We start from the raw sequence: 20,693 nt of genomic DNA on the forward strand, positions 1-20,693 counted from the left end.
GAACTTGTCCAACTTTGTCTTGAATCCCTGGAGGGTGTTTTCCCCTATGACAGACACCAGAAGAGCGTTCCAGTTTTCCTCCACTCTGGATGAAGAAGAACTTCCTTACATTTGTATGGAATCTATCGCCTTTCAACTTTAGAGAGTGCCCTCTCGTTCTCCCTACCTTGGAGAGGGTGAACAATCTGCCCTTATCTACTAAGTCTATTCCCTTCAGTACCTTGAATGTTTCGATCATGTCCCCTCTCAATCTCCTCTGTTCGAGGGGAGAAGAGGCCCAGATAAATTCCTGTCCAAATAGACACCTAATATTTTGATGATGGGTAGAATGGGAGAAGTGGTCCTATTTAAGATCACCCTATTTTCTTCACAATTATGTGGGGAGGCCAGGAAAAGTTGAGTCTTACCTGGATTTATCTTCAATTTGAAATCACCCATCCAGTTATCAGCTATTAGAATCACTGAAGCTATGAATTGACTACAGATAATCGAGAGGTTAAGGGAATTATGATGGTGATATCATCAGCATAACTACATCATTGAATTCCTAGATTTGCCACTCTTGTCCTCAAAGGTGCAAGATAATATATTGAACAACAATGGCGAAAGAGGGGATCCTTATGGAACACCATGTTCTGATGGTCCCCAAAACAATATAATTTAGTATTGAGAGGGACTTTCAGGTGTTTTATAGAAGCCATAAAAAAATGCCAATCTTATCCACAATCTTGGGAATGCCTATGTATATATCACATAAATAGGTTCTATTTGATCTAATCACTTATTTTATGGATATATATCCTGGTCAATTATATAAGCACCACTTCCTCAAATTACTCCGTGAGGGCTGTTATCTGATTCTCCTGTTTCACAGGCACAACCATGGAATATTCACCTGTTTTTCTGTACCTGCATTGCCCCTTTCCTGCCCCAATCATGCCCCTTGGCAAGCCTCTTCTTAAAGGTACATATAGCATAGAAAACGGTGTGTCCTTGCACCCCGACAGGGGAGGCCAATTTTCCAGGTGAAATACCATTTAGACTAGTACATGGGTTTTGAAGTTGCCCTGCAAACCAGCACGTTGTGTTATGCACTGAACAATTCCATTTCTCACTTTATCATGCCAGCTGCAAAGCTCATGGAATTCCTGTGTGGTTCAAAGGCCGCACATGAGCCCCATAGCATTAAGTACTAAAACTAATGTATACCGCGCCATCTCCGCAAGCGCAGAGCTCGGCACGGTTTACAGAATTAAGAGGAAAGGAACTACAATAAGGGATAAAGGAGAGGGACTAAGAGGAAAGAGAGGGACAGAATACTGGAGAACGGGAGGTGATTAGATTTTTGCAAAGAGCCAAGTTTTCAAGTGTTTGCGGAAGGATTGGAAGGAGCTTGAGTTTCTGAGTGGGGACGAGAGGTTGTTCCAGAGTTCTGTGGTTCTAAAGGGGAGAGATGTTCCAAGTTTTCCTGCGCGGGATATACCTTTTATAGAGGGGAATGATAGTTTCAGTTTTTGGGAGGGTCTGGTGGAGTGTGGGTTTGAGGAGTTCCAAAAGAGTGGGATGACGGGAGGAAGGACGCCATGTAGGATCTTGAAGGCTAAGCAGGCACATTTAAAGAGGACTCTGGAGTGATGTTCTCTTTGTTATAAAAATCATTATTGTGCTGTGCTAAGCTGTTTGGTCCCTCAGGTGGCAGCCACAGTGGGTCAGAGGTCATAACGTACCACCAATGGAACCTTATAGCAACCCATCACATCAGAATCCTGCTTCTAGAAGCTTCATTCTAGTCCATAACAAGGTTTCACCGGTTTGCCGAGCACAGCAGCTTTGGCTTCTTTCTCCCCCATCTCGCAGCAAAAGATAAAGGGGGTGGGGGGAGAGAATTTTATGAATAATGTTAAAGGTTAGGCAAACTGTCCAGAAGGGGATTCCAACAGAACAAAAATCTTGAAACCCAACAAAATAACCGTTGAAAAGAATCCTACAGGAGTGAATTAGCCAATGTGCAGCGTTGCAACGTTAACTAAAGTGGCGGAAAAAGCCTCGGAGAAAAAAAAAAAAACAGCGGTTTAACGGCTTAAATGTCGATTCTTCAAGGCTGCTTAAATCAAGTCACGGGCACAAAAAAAACCCCCTCCACTTATTAAACAACGTCCTTCTTGCAATATGCATCAGGCTATTCATAACCTGTAGTAAAACACATAGGCCCTCTATTGCTAAGGTGCGCTAAGCGTTTTAGCGTGCGTTAACTGCTAACGCGTCCATAGGATAACATGCGAATATTTCGCGTGCGCTAAAAAGCATAGCGCACCATAGTGAAACAGGGACTTATCTGACCCACTCCAGCAAATCTTCACCGCAGTTTTCAAACTCTGCGCTCCTCCGAATCATTCAGGCTCAGCACACCAATGGAGACGGTCCGGGTGGGCACCACGCTGGCATTCTAGAATGGCAGAGTTTCGCCCCGTCTGCTCGAGAATACTCGTAGAAGTCCGCAGTTATGCCCCCAAAGCAGCACCACTTCTGTCACGTCTACGGCGGAAGTAAAGGCGGGTGCCTGAAACTAGCCGTTTGGCGCACATACGCGGTTATTCTATAGAGTGCACACGGGAATAATCGGAACACGCCTCCTCCATTAAAGTCCTGCTTGAGTACAAGAGATGTTAAGGGCCTGATTCTGGAAACGGCACCTGCCACAGTAGGCTCCTGCAAAATGGAAACCTATAGCATGTCGATCATCGGAAGGCACTGTGTCCAGAATCGCGTCTATTGTTTGTACAGATGCCTTAAATGTAGGCCATCATTTTACAAGCCTACATTTAAGGCGTCTGACTCGCGCCTACGGAAGCACCTAGGCATGTCTATGGTCGCCTAAGGCCAAATCCGGCATAAGCCACATCTACGCTGGCCTTAGGCATCTGTAGGCATGCCTAAGTACTTCTATAGACATGAGTCAGACGTCTACATTGTAGGCATCATAAAAAACCCCAAAAACATGCTTCCTGATTGGTCTGTTAGACGGCAGTAGGACGCCTATCACTGCCTACAATCAGGACGCCATATTCAGAATCGCACCCTAGGCATTCAGTTTATAGAAGAGGAACATAAGTTATTTTCATACACAACTGCTTGTTAATGCTAATTATTGGTATTTATTTGCAATTAAGGGCTGGTTTAGCAACAATTAGCTAATTATTTTAACAACAATTAGCAAATTACTAAAATGGTGTGTGGTTTTCATCATAAGGCATATGGGGACAGACTTAAAGATCTCAATCTGTGTACTTTGGAGGAAAGGCAGGAGAGGGGAGATAGGATAAAGATGTTTAAATACCAATGTGGTGTAAATGCGCATTTCATTTAAAAGGAAGCTCTGGAATGAGAGGGCATAGGATGAAGTTAAGAGGTGATAGGCTCAGGAGTAATCTAAGGAAATAATTTTTTACAGAAAGGGTGGAACAGTGTCCCGGAAGAGGTGGTGGAGACAGAGACTGTGTCTGAATTCAAACGGGCCTGGGATAGGCAGTGGGATCTCTTGGAGAGAGAAAGAGATAATGGTTACTGCAGATGGGCAGCTCTATGACCTCACAATGCAGGTGTAAAGAGCCATAGCCTATAGGAAGAGGAGATGCAAATGGTAAGAGCCTTAACCAATAGAAAGAGGAGGAGATAGTGGATGCTGCAGATGGACAGACTGGATGGGCCTTTTGGCCTTTATCTGCCATCATGTTTCTATGTTACTAAAGTTCTGTGACCTCACAATGCAGGTGTAAAGAGCCTTAGCCTATAGGAAGAGGAGATGCAAATGGTAAGAGCCTTAACCAATAGAAAGAGGAGGAGATAGTGGATGCTGCAGATGGACAGACTGGATGGGCCATTTGGCCTTTATCTGCCGTCATGTTTCTATGTTTCTATAACCACAAAGCTCTATGACATCACAATGCAGGTGTAAAGAGCCTTAGCCTATAGGAAGAGGAGATGCAAATGTTAAGAGCCTTAGCCAATAGGGAGAGGAGGAGATAGTGGTTGCTCTGGATGGGCCATTTGGCCTTTGTCTGCCATCATGTTTCTATGTTTTTATAACTAGGCACACATTTTCACACCTAAATTTAGACAGCATTTTTAGAATTTGAGGAAAAGTGTCTAAAAGAGAAACAAATCTTACCCCTATACTGATATGATTGTTAGTCCTTCATTAATGGCAAATCAGCTTTTTAAAAATAAAAATAATTTTTTTTTAAAGGAACATAACAATAGCCATACTGGGTCAGACTAATGGTCCATCTAGCCCAGTATCCTACTTCAAATAGTGACCAATCCAGGTCACAAGTACCTGGCAGAAACCCAAATAGTAGCAACATTCCTTACGGAATCCCAAAGGACAACTAGATTCCAGAATCCCAAAGAGTGGCAAGGTTCCATGCTACTGATCCCAGGGCAAGCTGCGACTTAACTATGTCTTTCTCAACAGCAAACTGTGGACTTTTCCTCCAGGAACTTGTCCAAATCCATTTTAAACCAATATATGCTAACTGGTAATGAGTTCTGGAACTTAAGAACATAAGAATAGCCTTACTGGGACAGACCAACGGCCCAGTAGCCCATTCTCACAGTGGCCAATCCAGGTGACTAGTACCTGGCCAAAACCCAAGGTGTAGCAATATTCCAAGCTACCAATACATGGCAAGCAGTGGCTTCCCCCATATCTTTCTCAATAACAGACTATGGACTTTTCCTCTAGGAACTTGTCCAAACCTTTCTTAAAACCAGCTACGCTATCCGCTCTTACCACATCCTCTGGCAATGCATTCCAGAGCTTAACTATTCTCTGAGTGAAAAAGATTTCCTCCTATTGGTTTTAAGAGTATTTCCCTGTAACTTCGAGTGTCCCCTAGTCTTTGTAATTTTTGACAGCGTGAAAAATCGATCCACTTGTATCCGTTCTACTCCACTCAGGATTTTCTAGACTTCAATCCTATCTCCCCTCAGCCGTCTTTTTTCCAGGCTGAAGAGCCCTAACCGTTTTAGTCTTTCCTCATACTAGAGGAGTTCCATCTCCTTTACCATCTTGGTCGCTCTTCTTTGAATCTTTCTTGAGATAAGGAGACCAGAATGGAATGCAGTACTCCAGATGAGGTTGCACCATGGAGCGATACAGGAGCATTATAACATTCTTAGTCTTGTTAACCATCCCTTTTTAAAAATAATTCCCAGCATCCTGTTTGCTTTTTTGGCCGCCGCCGCACATTGAGCAAAAGGTTTCATCATATTGTTTACGATGATACCCAGATCCTTTTCTTGGGCGCTAATCCCCAAGGTGGACCCTAGCATCTGGTAACTTTGAGTGACAAATCATTCCCACCTATTCATTTAGAAAGTATTTCTATTTAATTTCACTGACTGTCTCCTTCACGTTTACCTGTTCTATACCACTAAGAATTTTGTAGACTTTTATCATATTCCCCCTCAGCTTTCTCTTTTCCAGGCTAGATTTCTATGGTGGTTGTCTGCAGTGTGTCTAAATCTCAAGGGGGTATGATAGAGGCGGGACTAGAGAGGGCTTAAGATTTGGATGTTTTTCTGCAATAATCAAACACTTTAGAATTCATCTGGAGCTCATAATAGTTGCCATAATGGGCCAGACCAAAACTTCATCAAGTCCAGTGGCCAACCCAGGTCCCAAGTACCTGGCAGAAACCCAAAGAGTAGCAACATTTCAGAGCTGAAATTGTGATGTCATAATGCCTCACTCCACCAATGCCAAAGAGCCAAACTCATCAGTGATGTCAGAATGGCTTGATTGTCCTATACTTGGCTCACATAAGAACTGGGACAGACCGAAGGTCCATCAAGCCCAGTATCCTGTTTCCAACAATGGCCAATCAATGTTCCAAGTACCTTTGCAGAAACCTAAAGAGGAGCAACATTCCAGAGCTGAAATTGTGATGTCATAATGCCTCATTCCACCAATGCCTAAGAGCCAACCTCAGCAGTGATGTCACAATGGCTTGGTCCTCCTATACTTGGCTCACATAATAACATAAGAGCTGCCATATTGTGACAGACCGAAGGTCCATCAAGCCAGTATCCTGTTTCCAACAATGGCCAATCAATGTTCCAAGTACCTTTGCAGAAACCTAAAGAGGAGCAACATTCCAGAGCTGAAATTGTGATGTCATAATGCCTCATTCCACCAATGCCTAAGAGCCAACCTCAGCAGTGATGTCACAATGGCTTGGTCCTCCTATACTTGGCTCACATAATAACATAAGAGCTGCCATATTGTGACAGACCGAAGGTCCATCAAGCCAGTATCCTGTTTCCAACATTGGCCAACCCAGGTCTCAAGTACCTAGTTAGATCCCAAGTAGTAAAACAGATTTTATACTGCTTATCCTAGGAATAAGCAGTGGATTGTCCCCAAGCCACCTCAATAATGGCTTATGGACTTTTAGGAAATTATTCAAACCTTTTTAAAAACCACGTTCTCCGGCAATGAATTCCAGAGGTTAATTTGGCCTTTTGGATGTTTGGGGCTAGACCTATTTTAACAAAAACAAAAAAAGTATGGAATAACTTGTAGGTTTCACGGCTCCACATCATTCTCTTCTTGGTTGGGCTGAGAACTTTTCAACGGTCCTTCGTTCCATTATATTCTATTTTTCTAGCGAAGGGTTTTCTTAGTTTTTTTTCTGTGACAAAATGCCATAAGGCAGAACTTTGCAACCCTGTTCTAATGACCCTAAAGCAAGTCAGGTTTTCAAGGAAATCCACCATGGATATGCATGAGATAAATTTGCATACCATGGAGAATGAACAAGTGCAGATTGATCTTTTGCCATATTAATTGTGGGTTCCTGAAAACTAGACTAACGACAGGGGCAGTAGAGCAAGCATGGGAAGCTCCAGTCTAATGATTCAAGCATGCCTACCCATCTGTCATCTCGAAAGGTTTCTGCTGCGTGATTATTGAGAGCTGAGAGGTCCATGTGGTCCACAGAGAAACCACGGAATATCATTTAGTGCCAGAAAAGACAGCGCAGCCTAGAGAGATTGGCCATTGTGTCAGGTGTGATGAGATTTGGCGTCAAGTGTCGGCTGTCCTGTCAGACGCAATAATTTGCAAAGACTGTGATCACGAGAAGTTGAAAGGTACGTAGGAATCCGAAAATGAGATGAGCAGAATCAGTCTGGTAAATTCAAGGGACCGAGCGGCAAATTCTACGAGCTAACCTCAAGGTTGTATTTCTTTTCAGCATGAAAGAAAAGAAAATTAAGATCTCTCTAGCTAAGGTAGATTACAATTTGCTTGACATGGTCAGGACTGAGTTCATTTCAGATAAAGGGTTTTTTTTTTTTTTTTTTTCGAATAATGCCAGAGAGAAACAGTGATTCTTTGAGGCAGAAATGCTTACGATGCACCAGACATGACACCGAGATCAACCTGCACTGACAATGTTTTAGGCATGATCTGAGGTAGCAGAAGTTATTGCATTAGAGGATGTGACAGATAAATCTTCTAAGCTGGTATCAGAGTGTCAGGCTCTTCTTGGCTGACTGATGGGGGTCAGTGTTATGGTGGAACGCCCCACAATCCCTTCACCTTTTCCTGAGTAACTCCATCAATGACAACTGCTTCATACAATTAAAGTTCCCTTTTTAGAAGCTTTTTCCTTCATTGGCATCTCTACCGTATGTGACCTTCTAGCTGGTTATATAAGATATAATAATTGCCCTGTCATCACATTTCTTAAGTAGCTCCATTTTCTGCAGAGGTTAATTTACATAAGAATTTCCGTGAATAAAACATGTTTCTCCCCTTACATCAATTCTCTGCCTGGCTGGCTTTACCATTAGGCAAGACTGGGCCATCATCTAAGAACAGTGGCGTAGCAAGGGGGGGCGGGAGGAGGGGAGGTCCACCCTGGGCGCACTTTTGGTGGGGGCGCCAGCACTTGTCCTCCTCTATGCCCCTCCTTCCCTCCCCCCCCACTACCGCATGTGCACCACTTCCCTTCCCCCGTACCTTTTTAACGTTCGCGGCACAAGCAGCAATCCCAACCAGCTGCTCACCTCAGCATCAGCTCTTCTTCTGACATCACTTCCTGGACCTGCACCTAGGAAGTGACATTGGAGGAAGAGCTGATGTTGGCTTATGATGTCACAATCTGAGCTCTAGAATGTTGCAGTTTAGGATTTTAAAGTGTTTGAAGCTTGTGCAGATGAGGACCGAGCTTAGGCATTGGTGGAATGAGGCATTATGACATCACAATCTGAGCTCTAGAATGTTGCCACTTAGTTTTAAAGCGTTTGAGGCTTGGGCAGATGAGGACAGAGCTTTCAGGAATGGGGCAAGGACAGGAAAAGAACTCGCGGGGACGGGAAGGGAAAAATTTGTCCCCGTGTCATTCTCTAATATGAATCTTACCTTCCAGCCCAAACCTGCTTCCCTGCCACTCTTCTGCTTGTTGTTTCTCTGGTGTTCCTATTTCTTGGGCTGGATCATGGTATTTCAGGGCCTTAGCCCATCTTCCGCCTCCTTTCATCTGGGGATTGGGGTCTACTCTACCTCTGCAGAGAACACTTTTGCCTCATAATCCAAGTCCTAGCAGCCTCTGAATATTAAAGGGCTGGACGTGAAGGGAAAGGGGACTGTTGTAGGTGAAACTGCATGACCTTGAGACCCGGGGCCACCATGGCACTCCTCTGGGATGTCTACTACCGATCTACCTTCCACAGTTGCCCCTTATATGATTGCCTTCGTGACTGGGGCAACTTGCAAAAAAAACAAAACAAACCCAAGACAACAGCAACAAAAACCACGTCCCTTGTTTGAGAGCAACCACTGGTATCAGGTTCTGTGGCTGCCCAAATAGCTTTGAATTCTGCTTTTCCGGATATTAGCAACTCGTGAATCCAAACCAATAATATTGTATAAATCCTGTTTCCCAAGAAAAAAATATTGCAATTCAAATCCTCACCATTCCACTGAAGATATTTCAATTACCGTACATAGAGCCATCAGAAGCGGCACTCCAGGTGCACAAGATACCAAACTTATGGGGGTAAATGCCGCTGCGCTTCTTCTTCGGCATTTAATGCAGGGTATCGTATCGTGAGCTATATGTATCAAATATTTAAATAACTTACATTGTAAATTTTAATCCGACTTATCTATAAAGTCTTGGTAAAGCCTTTAGCTTATACCAAGTGGTAGAAGACACCAACGAGCTGATATATTGGACACAAGAAACCTTTAAACTTTTTTTCAGCTGGTTTATGTGATTTCTGGATACACTTCCCCCTCCCCATTCGTGGTTTCGGTAATCGCGGTTTCACATATTTGCGATTTTTTGGGGAGGGGGAAAAAAGAAAAAAAAAAAACATTGTTAAATCTTCCCCCCGGCTTCCCGGCCTTACCTGGTGGTCTAGCGGGCTTTCGGGGCAGGAGCGATCTTCCTACGCTCCTGCCCCGTGCAGATCGCCATTAGGAAATAGCTGTGGGGAGTTCCCGTCGTAGTCTTGAGAGACTACGGGAACTCACAGCAGCCCCGAAAGCCCGCTAGACCACCAGGTAAGGCCGGGAAGGCGGGAGGGAGGCGGGGGTGGGTCAGAGCCAAATATTCACGGTTTTTTTGCCATTCGCGGTCCGGCTCTGCCCCTATCCCCCGCGAATCCGGAGGGAGAAGTGTATTAGAGCATCTTTGGGGGTTTTGTAAATAGTTGTAAATTATACTTAGGAGACTGAACTCCTGTTTCAAGTTTATTTCCAAATTTATTATACTGCCCACTCGAACCTTCTAGGCGGTGTACAAAAATGCCTTGACAATATACCAATTAAAATATAATTTAGTCTAAAACAAACCAAGGGAAAAAACGATTTAAGGACACAGACGAACAGGGACAGAAGGGATTAGAACTACAATTGATAGAAAGAAAAGAAAACACTTAAAGAGAAGAGCCAAAGGTTGGGGAAAATGGAAATGTATGCCACAAACGTTTTAAGCTGCTGGCACACCGATCTCGGGGCTGCGGCTGGAGGGCGCTTCCTGACGTACGCAGCATCGTATAGAGTCCCAAAGGAGTCAGTCCCCACTAAACAGACAGGACAGACAAACAGGATGTCAGGGTGCTTACAATCCTGTATCAGGTTGTTTCACTCCAAAGATGTCCAGGGGGCCCTTTTCGCTCTCTCTGCGCTGCGAACGAACGTAAACAAAGAGGAAAGAAAAGTCAAATCAAATAACCTTGAACTTTTTCAGCTTGTTACGATGAGCATGGAGCTAATTTGATGGCTGCCTGGGGAGGTCGCAGGGCCAGTGAGTTGGGGAATTTGGGGGTCATCGTGGCACGTCACTCCAAAACTGAAAATTACCTCTCCCAAATTAAAAAAAAAAAAAAAGACAAAAAATAGCCAGCTGTCACTCAGAATTTTAAGGCGAGTTTGACAGATCTGTGGTAGGAAACTGGTAATGTGAAACACTTGCTCTGATTGCACACCATTTCTGGCCTACATATGCTTCTAAGGTGGCGGTTTTGGGGGGGGCGGCAGATGGGCTATCGGTGCACGCATATCTCCTCACTTTCTGAAAGCAACAGTGAGAGAATGTGGTTTACAATTCCATTTATGACAGACTTTTTTTTTTTTTTGGGGGGGGGGGGAATAAAAGCTTAGTCTGTCCAAGAAGATCTAGCAGATGGAACCCATCGTCCTGGATAAGATTCTTAAAGGAAACCCAAGCCATCTGACTATTTTGTCACTTTGTACTGAAATAACATTTAAATATTACTTAAGCTGAGAAGAAAATGAGTCAGGAACATGTGTTTTATTTTTGGGAGAAGGCCCCTGCTTTTCTAAACATTTTAATGCATTTTTCCCCCCCAACTGGAGGGGGCTTTCACATCTCATTAATATTCTCCTCAGTGTACTTTTAAACGAGCGGGTCAGGGTTGGCCAAAGGTTTGTTTGAACTAAACTTGAGATTCTTCGTTTCCTGCGTAGGGGCTGGTTGTTTAAATTTTTACGGGGCTGGTTATCTGCATTACTGGAATGGGACAGAAAAGGAAGGTGAAATCTGTCAGAGAAGAGGAAATTCGAGGACGGAGGGTCATAATGTGAAGGTGCAGCGAGGAACGCGTAGGGAAAATACTTCTTTTTTTACAGACGGACTATGGGCAGGAAATAGGAGCAAACCATTGAACAATGACACATTTTTGAGAGGGACGGGTAAAATCTGGAGCCTCCTGATATTTTGAATCCGCTAGATCGCGTTTATACATCCTTAAGTCAGGTCTACAGATCTAGTTAATACAGCTCTTTCCCGGATACTGTGCTGTTTCGGCCAAGGGCACCGACTCACTCTGTTCTCCCCAGAGACCTCTGTTGCTTCCATCTGCCCTGGGATCTTTGGCTGCCCTACTTTTGCCCAGGTCAGGCTTACTTTGCCCAGCGGCTTCAGGAATTTTCGTTTCTTTCTTAACATTAAATTTGGATCTGGAGATGTCCTCCGGATCTATCTTTGTTGTTCCGAATCAGTTCAGTGGCAGCCCAAGACACGGAAGGGAAAGAGTTCCACGGCCCAGGCAGCACAAGGCAGGGTAGACTGAAGCAGCAGACCTGGGGCAGAGCCGCATTAAGGGTGCCTTTTATACAGCTGCGGCGGCGATGCTAGGAATTGAATGGGCTTTGGCGCATTTTCCACAGCAGCACTGGGACGGTGGCTTTGTGAGAGGGGGCCCTAAATAAAAACACGAGTATGGTTTGTGGGAGGTGCATTTGTATAGATGTGCCATAGGGGTATAAGTGATGTATGTGTGTATATTAGGGATATGTGATCTTCATGTGTGTTGGGAAGTACAAGCTGCGTGCTAGAGGGTGGACGCGGCTGTGTGCGCGTGTGAGCAAGGTGTGTACATTTGAAGGGCGTTCTATAATGGACCAATTTACTTGTCCAGAATTGTGCGCTATTTAGCGATGCATGTGCAACCAAGTGGGCTAATGAGCCAATTGGCGCCAGTTATCGTACCTGAAAGATTCCAAAAGGTCAATGGACAATCCCTCAACTGTAATGTGTTTAGAAATGATTGGGTCCGATTTAGAACCCAGTGTAAAAGTCTGGTGGACAGTGACAGAGAAATAAAGGACAATCCTTGGGATAATCACGGAGGTCCATCATGAAAGCAGGGCTGAGAGGGCCGGAGGAGGAGATGGGGAAGGAGCCAGGTTTGGTTCAGGCAATGGTAGGGTTTCCAGACGTCCGGATTTCCCTGGCACTTTGTCCGGATTTTGAAAAGCTTTCCTTCGCGCAGTAGAGCATTTGCACATGCACGGATGTCCTGCTCGATGAGAGCAGGCAGTGTGTGTGTGTGGGGGGGGGGGGGGGATGGGGCGGGGCCATGGTGTGACCCGGCGGGGAGGGGTGGAACTAAGCATGCTTGGAGGCGGGTCTAGGGGGTCCGGATTTTCCAGACGGAAAATCTGGTAACCCTAGGCAATGGGAAATTGTGTGCTTGCCTACCCAAAGTGATACACACACACACAAACATCCAAAGGCACCTTCCAATCTCTTCTCTTCCATCCCTCTTAATTTCATAAACCATACCGAAGTACCTCCCGTCATGGTACATGCCACTGAGGCCTGCGCGCATCTGAGAAGCCGAAAGCTATGCCGTCGGTAGTTTCACTACCAGCAGGACCTCCCAAGGCGGACAGGTTTCGGCGGAGATGTCAGACTAACGATGGACCACCCATCTGGGCAGCAGCAGATGGGCAGAGTTGGAGGTGGAGGATTGCGTTTGATATGACAACGGTGACAACATCGACTTTATACTGTACCGAAGAAAGGCCCAGCAATCTAGTCTAATCTAATCCAATCTAATCCTTAGGTTTGTATACCGCATCATCTCCACGTTCGTAGAGCTCGACGCGGTTTACAGTAGGAGAAATAGGAAGGAACTACAACAGAGGGTTAGAGGTAGAAGTGTGAAGAAAATTTAGAGGACTTGGGATGCCAAGATATAAGAGTTTTCTTGATTCCTAAGTTGGAGGGAGACTTACATTTTTTGAGAAAAGCCAGCTTTTCAGATGTTTGCGGAAAACTTGGAGAGAGCTCAAGTTCCGAAGAGGGGAGGTAAGGTTGTTCCAAAGCTCAGTGATTTTGAAGTGGAGGGAGGTCCCTAGCTTTCCTGTGTGGGAAATGCCTTTTAGCGAGGGGAAGGATAGTTTTAATTTGTGGGAGGATCTGGTGGTATTAGGGTTTGAGGAATTCCAAGAAAGAGGGATAAAGGGAGGGAGGATACCATATAGGATTTTGAAAGTTAAACAGGCACATTTATAGTGGACCCTGGCGATTATCGGAAGCCAGTGGAGCTTGGCCAGTATTCTGTATTCTGCCATGAAAACGTGATATTATCAGATCGCTAGCATTTGAACACAAATTGATGGCACCTAACCTAACCTAATTGAAGCATAGCATGTCCCCGATATATCAGGTAGAGTTAAGGTTACCAGATTTTACATCAGTAGAGTCCCCTTCACTATCTTCCACAGTTGCACGTAGGAAAACATTCCCCCAAGTTCTTCCATTTGTTATGGAACTCCAGTTCTAGGGTTCTATGACCTTTGGTGTTCCCAGTTGCATTTGCTGGTCTGTTGTGGCCTTGCGTTTTCAGTATGTGCCATCCTATTTGGTTGTGTCTCTTTTTCCAGCTTTTGTTTCCGCAAATGCCAAAATTGCCAGCATTTTTGCCAACTAGTGGTCTCCAACTCCAACCCTTTGCAGGGCCACATTTTGGATTTGTCGGTACTTGGAGGGCCTCAGAAAAAATAGTGAATGTCTTATTAAAGAAATGACAATTTTGCATGAGGTAAAACTCTTTATAGTTTATAAATCTTTCCTTTTAGCTGTCTTAATAATATTGTAATTTATAGCTAAAGAGACATAAGATCAAGAAACTGTTTTATTTTACTTTTGTAATTATGATAAACATACCGAGGGCCTCAAAATAATACATGGCGGGCCGCATGTGGCCCCTGGGCCGCGAGTTTGAGACCACTGTTATAAACAGTAATAACTGAACTTGAACTGTCTCCGGTCTGGAGTCATCTGTTACCTTTGCCAGTTTGAACCGGAAGAATTTTATTGCAGTGGTCTGGGTTTGCTCTCATGGAATTATTTCTTAATTACCCGACTCATGTTGAGACGTCTAACCTCAGGCTGCAAATAAAATTTTTTAAAAAAAAAAACATACAATAGATCACAAAAACGAATGCACTGAACTGTGTCTCTGGAAAAGTTCACAGACTAAGCTGTTTGTTTAGAACTGATCTCTCCATTTTTTTTTTTGTAGCGGGCAGGAGGAGGAAGCGATGATCCCCACAGGGTCAGAACAGGATCAGCCTCCCATGGACATCTGGGAAGTCAGAGGTTAAACTCGCACTATCTTGTGCAAGGTAGCACGGTGAGAGCACTGAGAACCCTGTGACAGATCTATGGTTGAGATTAGTCAGGCTGGGTCTGGTGCAGGATACATTAGGGCCTGAGTGTTTCTGAGTTTGCAGTGTTTCCCCGATAAGGAGAGACAGAATATCTTTCTTCCCAAGGTCTTGAGAAATCAGACACCTGGCCTGCAAACACATGACCTCAGCACTAATCAAGACCTGCTTCTCTCTCCGCAGACCTACAATCAGTTAACAAATGATAGTGCTCTGCTGAGCAAAGTTCAGTCTTAAGCATTAACTGGCAGTGTACGGTTAGGAGTCATAATATTTGCAATGGGAATGCCGAGCAGGTCCCTCCGCTCCCAGGATGAAATGCGCCTCAAAACGCCCCCTGGTTGTGCCCTTCAACTGCAAATCGCCAAACGACGTTTCTACTCCCACTTCATACTGAGCCACTGGATCCAAATGCCCCCCCCCCCCAGATCAGATCCCCTGAAGGGCTCCTTAACTTTAAAAAAAGCAATAAAAACATACCTGTTCACTTAGGGTTACAAGACGTCTGGATTTCTCCGGACGGCTTTTCAAAACCCAGCACTTTGTCCGGGTTTTGAAAAGCTTCCCCCAAAATTGTGTCGTGCACGAGGGCGTCCACGCAAGCAGCGGAGCACGGGGCTAGGGTTGGATTAAGGACAGGGCTGGGATGGGCGGGCCTGGGGGGGCGGGTCTAGAGGTCCGGATTGTACGACTGTAAAATCTGGCAACCCTATGTTCACCTAACTCCCAAGACCGATAGATTACAAAGAAATGTATATTGATACCAGATCCTCACTATGTGTTACGTTAGGATAAAAACTTGTACAGCCGACTCCGCTTTAGTGCAAGCCCTTCGGACCGGTTTGCCACGTGCACTTACACGGAGCGAGCGCTTAATCGGAGTCAAGAGGGTCAAGCCAATGCAGGTGATCCATGCCACCAGCGTGCTTGACTTTAAGAATAAATGGGTCATCCACGTGGGATCCCTACGAGGGTCGAGTTAAGGAACTAGGTCATTAGCACTCAGACTTAATGGGGTGGGTCAGAAGAGTGGGCAGACTTGATGGGCTATAGCCCTTTTCTACTATCATCTTTCTATGTTTTTATGTTTCTTTCTATGATTGACACGTGATCAGTGACCTCTTTTAAGGCGACCGCCAATCTCGGTGCTGGTTTGAATAGGGCTACTATATTTTTCTCTGGAAAACCTCATCCCTTTCCACTTCCAGCCCCGCCCCCCACCAAGCCACCTCTCTTCTTCTGGATAAGCTCCAGTCGGATCTGGAGGGCCTGGAGCATGCGCAGATGTGTGTGACGTCATCCGCGCATGCTCAGAGGCCCTCCAGATGCGGCGGGAGCTCAGAGCTTTCCAAAGCCCGGACAAATGCTGGGTTTTGAAAAGTCCGTCCGGACATCTGGTAACCTTAGCTTTGAGACTATGGACTTCAGTTATGATTCATTTTAAACCCCACGTATTAAAGGCTTTGGAGAAGAGCCAAATTTGAGAACTCTTTTTTTTTGTGTGTTAATGTGAAAAGCAAGGGAAAATTTGCAACATTTCATAGTGAGACATTTATTCTAAATGGACCTTATCAGTTTTAGGGAGCCGTGAGGGCAAATATGATGGAAGCGGAACTGGATAGGTCTAGACATAGAGGATTATCCCCTCAGCCTTTGGCCTCCCGCCCCACATCCTTATCTGAGGTGAGTCCCTTCCATGCTGTAGTTCCAGAAGTCCTCATACTCCTAAAACTAGTGTTAGCATTTTCTGACAACAATAAAACAGCTTAAGAGGATAAAAAGTGGGTTGTTTTTGGTTTTTTTTAGTAAATCATTACTGGTATTTATTGGGCATGCTTTTGATTATCAGAATGCTTAAGCAATATCATGAGTACAGCATACAAAGATTTTAAGCTGCATCATTTCGTCTTTTGAGGCTCCAGGGCACGGGATTGTACACTTTTAGTTCTGCGCAGTAAACTCGTCTACCTTTTCACGTCTCATGTGTGCAACACACAAAAAAAGCAGACATTAGAGAAGAAAAAAAAAAAATAATTAAAAAAAAAATTTAAATTGAATCAGGTTGGGCAGACTGGATGGACCATTCGGGTCTTTATCTGCCGTCATCTACTATGTATGTATTAGGAAAAAGCTGTTTGGCTGATTTTCAAAAGCTTTTTTCTTTTGTTCATTTTTTTCTCATTTCTACCAATTTAGCAGCAAGTAATTAGGGGTTTCTACTGCAGGCCGGCGAGGTAAATTTTTATATTATTTATTTTTAGCATTTATATACCAACTTATAGACTAAGTGGTTTGTATTCATAACATAAGAACATAAGAAGCGCCATCTCCGGAACAGACACTAGGTCCATCAAGTCCGGCAATCCGCACACACGGAGGCCCCGCCAGGTGTACCCTGGCATAGTTTTGGTCCCCATATCGCTCCAAGCTTCTCGTAAAGAGAAGTGCATCTAGCCTACCCCTACCCATGTCACTTCATGCCACTCATAAGGAGATATACATTAGAGAATGACACGGTGACAAAATTCATCACCGTTCCCGTCCCCGCGGATAACCACGGTAAACAATCTTCATGTCATTCTTTAAGGAGAGAGGGAAGAATTAGAGTATGAATGGCCACAACCACTGACCCTCAAGCTTTGCTTTGAAGAATGCTGGTGTAGAAGGACCGAGGTTGAAATAGACACTAGAAAATGACATGGGATTATTTCCCGCGGTTATCCATGGGGACGGGGACGGTGATGAATTTTGTCACCGTGTCATTCTCTAATGTACATCTAACTTACCCTTAAATCCTAGAATGGTGGATTCCGCAATTACCTCTTCTGGGAGAGCATTCCAGGTGTCCACCACTCGTTGCGTGAAGCAGAACTTCCTGATATTTGTCTTAAACTTGTCCCCCCCCTTAGCTTCAGCTCATGTCCTCTTGTCCGTGCCACATTGGACATTGTAAATAACGTTTTTTCCTGCTCTATTTTGTCGATTCCTTTCAGTATTTTGAAAGTCTCGATCATATCCCCTCACAGTCTCCTTTTCTCAAGGGAGAACAACCCCAGTCTCTTAAGTCTTTCCTCGTAATCCAGGTCCTCCATACCTTTCACCAGCTTTGTTGCTCGTCTCTGCATCCTCTCTAGCAGTATGATAGCCTTCTTTAGGTATGGAGACCAATGCTGGACGCAGTATTCCACGTGTGGTCTGACCATGGCTCTGTAGAGCGGCAATATGATTTTTTTCCGATCTACTCGTGATTCCCTTCTTTATCATGCCTAGCATTCTATTTGCGTTCTTCGCTGCCGCCGCACATTGCACCGACGGCTTCAGTGTCCTATCGATTAATACTCCCAGGTCCTTTTCCTGTTCAGATTTTCCCAGAGTTGCACCTGACATTCAGGTACTCAAGTGTTTTTCCTTGTCTTTCCTGGTGGGCTCACAGTGTAGCTAGGGCAATGGGGGGGATTACATGACTTGCCCAGGGTCACAAGGAGCAGCATGGGATTTGAACCCACAACCTCAGGGTGCTGAGGCTGTAGCTCTAACCACTGTGCTATGAACTTTGGAGCCTTTACCTCACCGGCCTGCGGTAGAAACCTCTACTGCAGATTTGTAAAAGTCAGCGTAGCTTGTATACCTATTAAGTAACACAATGAACGATGACATCACAAACAGTTTTACGAAGGAGAGACGGAATACTCAGTAGAACAGGGGTAGGGCACTCCGGTCCTCGAGAGCCGTATTCCAGTCGGGTTTTCAGGATTCCCCCAATGATTATGCATTGAAAGCAGTGCATGAACATTCATTGAGGAAATCCTAAAAACCCGACTGGAATACGGCTCTCGAGGACCGGAGTTCCTTACTCCTGCATAGAAGCATAAGTTTACAGCAAACCTGGGGTTTGAACCTGCTCCAGCCTGGGACCCTGGGACCCCCCCCTTCCCTTCCCCCGCACCTCTTTAATTTTCCAGGCGTAAGCAGCATCACAAACTTGCCCACAGCGTTTCAGCTATCCCTCTGACATCACTTCCTAGGTGCAGGACCTGGAAGTGACATCAGAAAGAGCTGACACCGATGTGGGCAGCAAATTCGTGATACTGCGAGCGCCAGGAAAATTAAAGAGGAACAAGGGATGGGGGCGCAAGCATGCGTCAGGGGGGATCAGAAAGGAGCGGCAGTGTGGAGAGGACAGGTGCTGGTGCCCCCCATCAAGATGGCACTGCCCCTACCTTTCTATGCCACTGAGTGTATGCGTGTATTATCCTACCATACAGAGGTGTTAGATAAAGCCCAACGTGTTTTGGCAGGGGACTGCCTGCTTCGCAGTAGGTCCTTATCAAAGGGACATGTATTCGCGGGGGTTGGGGGGCGGAGCAGACCCGCGAATGCAGAAAAACCGTGAATTACCTTTTTCATAAGTTATTCGCTGTTTTCTTTTAAAAACCCTCGGGAAAATGATGAAACTGCGAATAACTTCCAACTCATCTTCCTTGTGCACACCAGGAGGGAACCTCCGCAGAGCCGGGGTCAGACTTCCCCAGCGTCCAGACTTCCCCAACAACCGACCGTGCCGAAAAGTCCAGGGTTCTGGAGCAGGACCATGCTCCATGCTTGCGCCCCGGGCTCGTTCTCATCCACCCATCCTTTCAGGCGGCGGCGCACGCTCCTAGCTCACGCTCTGGCTCAGCTCCCTCCCCTCCCCCTTCTCATCACTGGCAAACCGAGATGGACAACGAAGCGGCAGCACTGAGCTCTGGGTCTGCTCCACCAGCTGCCGCCCCAGCGTCCAGATCTTCCTGTGAGAACCGGGTAAGCGGAAGGCTCCCTGCCCGTTCCCTCTCCCTCGGTCCAGCTCACAGTCCTCGCGCGCTTGGTATTCCAGCCCTTTCCCTTGCGCTCTTTCTCTGCCTCGCGCTCCCCCCTGCACTCATGGATGATAAAATTTGGGGGAGGAGTCAGCGTGAGAAAAATCACGAAACGGTGAGTACAGAAACCGCGAATACGGAGGGGGGGGAGGGGAGTGTATTCAAAGCATGAAAATTGCTTGCGCTGGACTCTTTCAGGCCAGTGTCAGTGACTTCTAAAAATGATTTTTAGAAAAACTCCCTTCATTGTGGAGTCTCTGACTCAACAACCGTCACAAATCCCGACATTTTGCTCACAAGGAAGAGATTTTGTTTCATCTTCAGACATTTTGTTTCATCTTCAGGTCGTTCTCTAACACCCTCCCTAGAACAAAAGAAGACAGATTACGTTCTGAATGCCAGATACGCCAGCGGATTGATGGATCTTGCTCATCAGTCTTTCATTCTTTGTCTTCATTCTTATGTTACCACTTGCAAATGCGAAAGGAAAGCAGGAAAACCCCTTTAGTTCGGCGGGTTAGGACAGGTAAGACATACCCCTCCTGCTTTCCATAAACAAATTCTTCAGCCTTTGTGAGCCGGCGGAGCTGTAATGAGCCACCGGGAGATTTCATAGCACTTTGAGTGCTTCTGTGTCAAAGCTATTAAAAGGAAAAAAAAAGAAACAGCTTTTACTATAAACACCAGAAATATTTGTAGAGCAGAGCTACAGTGTGAAACCAGATAGTATCTGCAATGGGGATAAATCTTTCTGTTTCGACAGTGTGCTGTCTTTGTTGTCTGACGGGTCGATATTCAGTGGTACTGGAGTAGGCAAAGTTGGGGCTCCTTTGACTAAGACGCGCTAGCGTTTTTAGCGCCCGCAGGAAATTACTGCGCGCTACGCTTCTAGAACCAACGCCAGCTCAATGCCGCCGTTAAGGTGCGCTAGCGTTTTTAGCCCACGCAGGAAATTACCGCGCGCTACGCTTCTAGAACCAACGCCAGCTCAATGCCGATGTTAAGGTGCGCTAGCGTTTTTAGCGCACGCAGGAAATTACCGCGCGCTACGCTTCTAGAACCAACGCCAGCTCAATGCCGGCGTTAAGGTGCGCTAGTATTTTTAGCCCACGCAGGAAATTACCGCGCGCTACTCTTTTAGAACCAACGCCAGCTCAATTCCGGCGTTAAGGTGCGCTAGCGTTTTTAGCCCACGCAGGAAATTACCGAGCGCTACGCTTCTAGAACCAACGCCAGCTCAATGCCGACGTTAAGGTGCGCTAGCGTTTTTAGCCCACGCAGGAAATTACCGCACGCTACGCTTCTAGAACCAACGCCAGCTCAATGCCGATGTTAAGGTG

This window comes from Geotrypetes seraphini, chromosome 7 (genome assembly GCF_902459505.1).
Source record: "Geotrypetes seraphini chromosome 7, aGeoSer1.1, whole genome shotgun sequence".
NCBI lineage: Eukaryota > Metazoa > Chordata > Amphibia > Gymnophiona > Dermophiidae > Geotrypetes > Geotrypetes seraphini.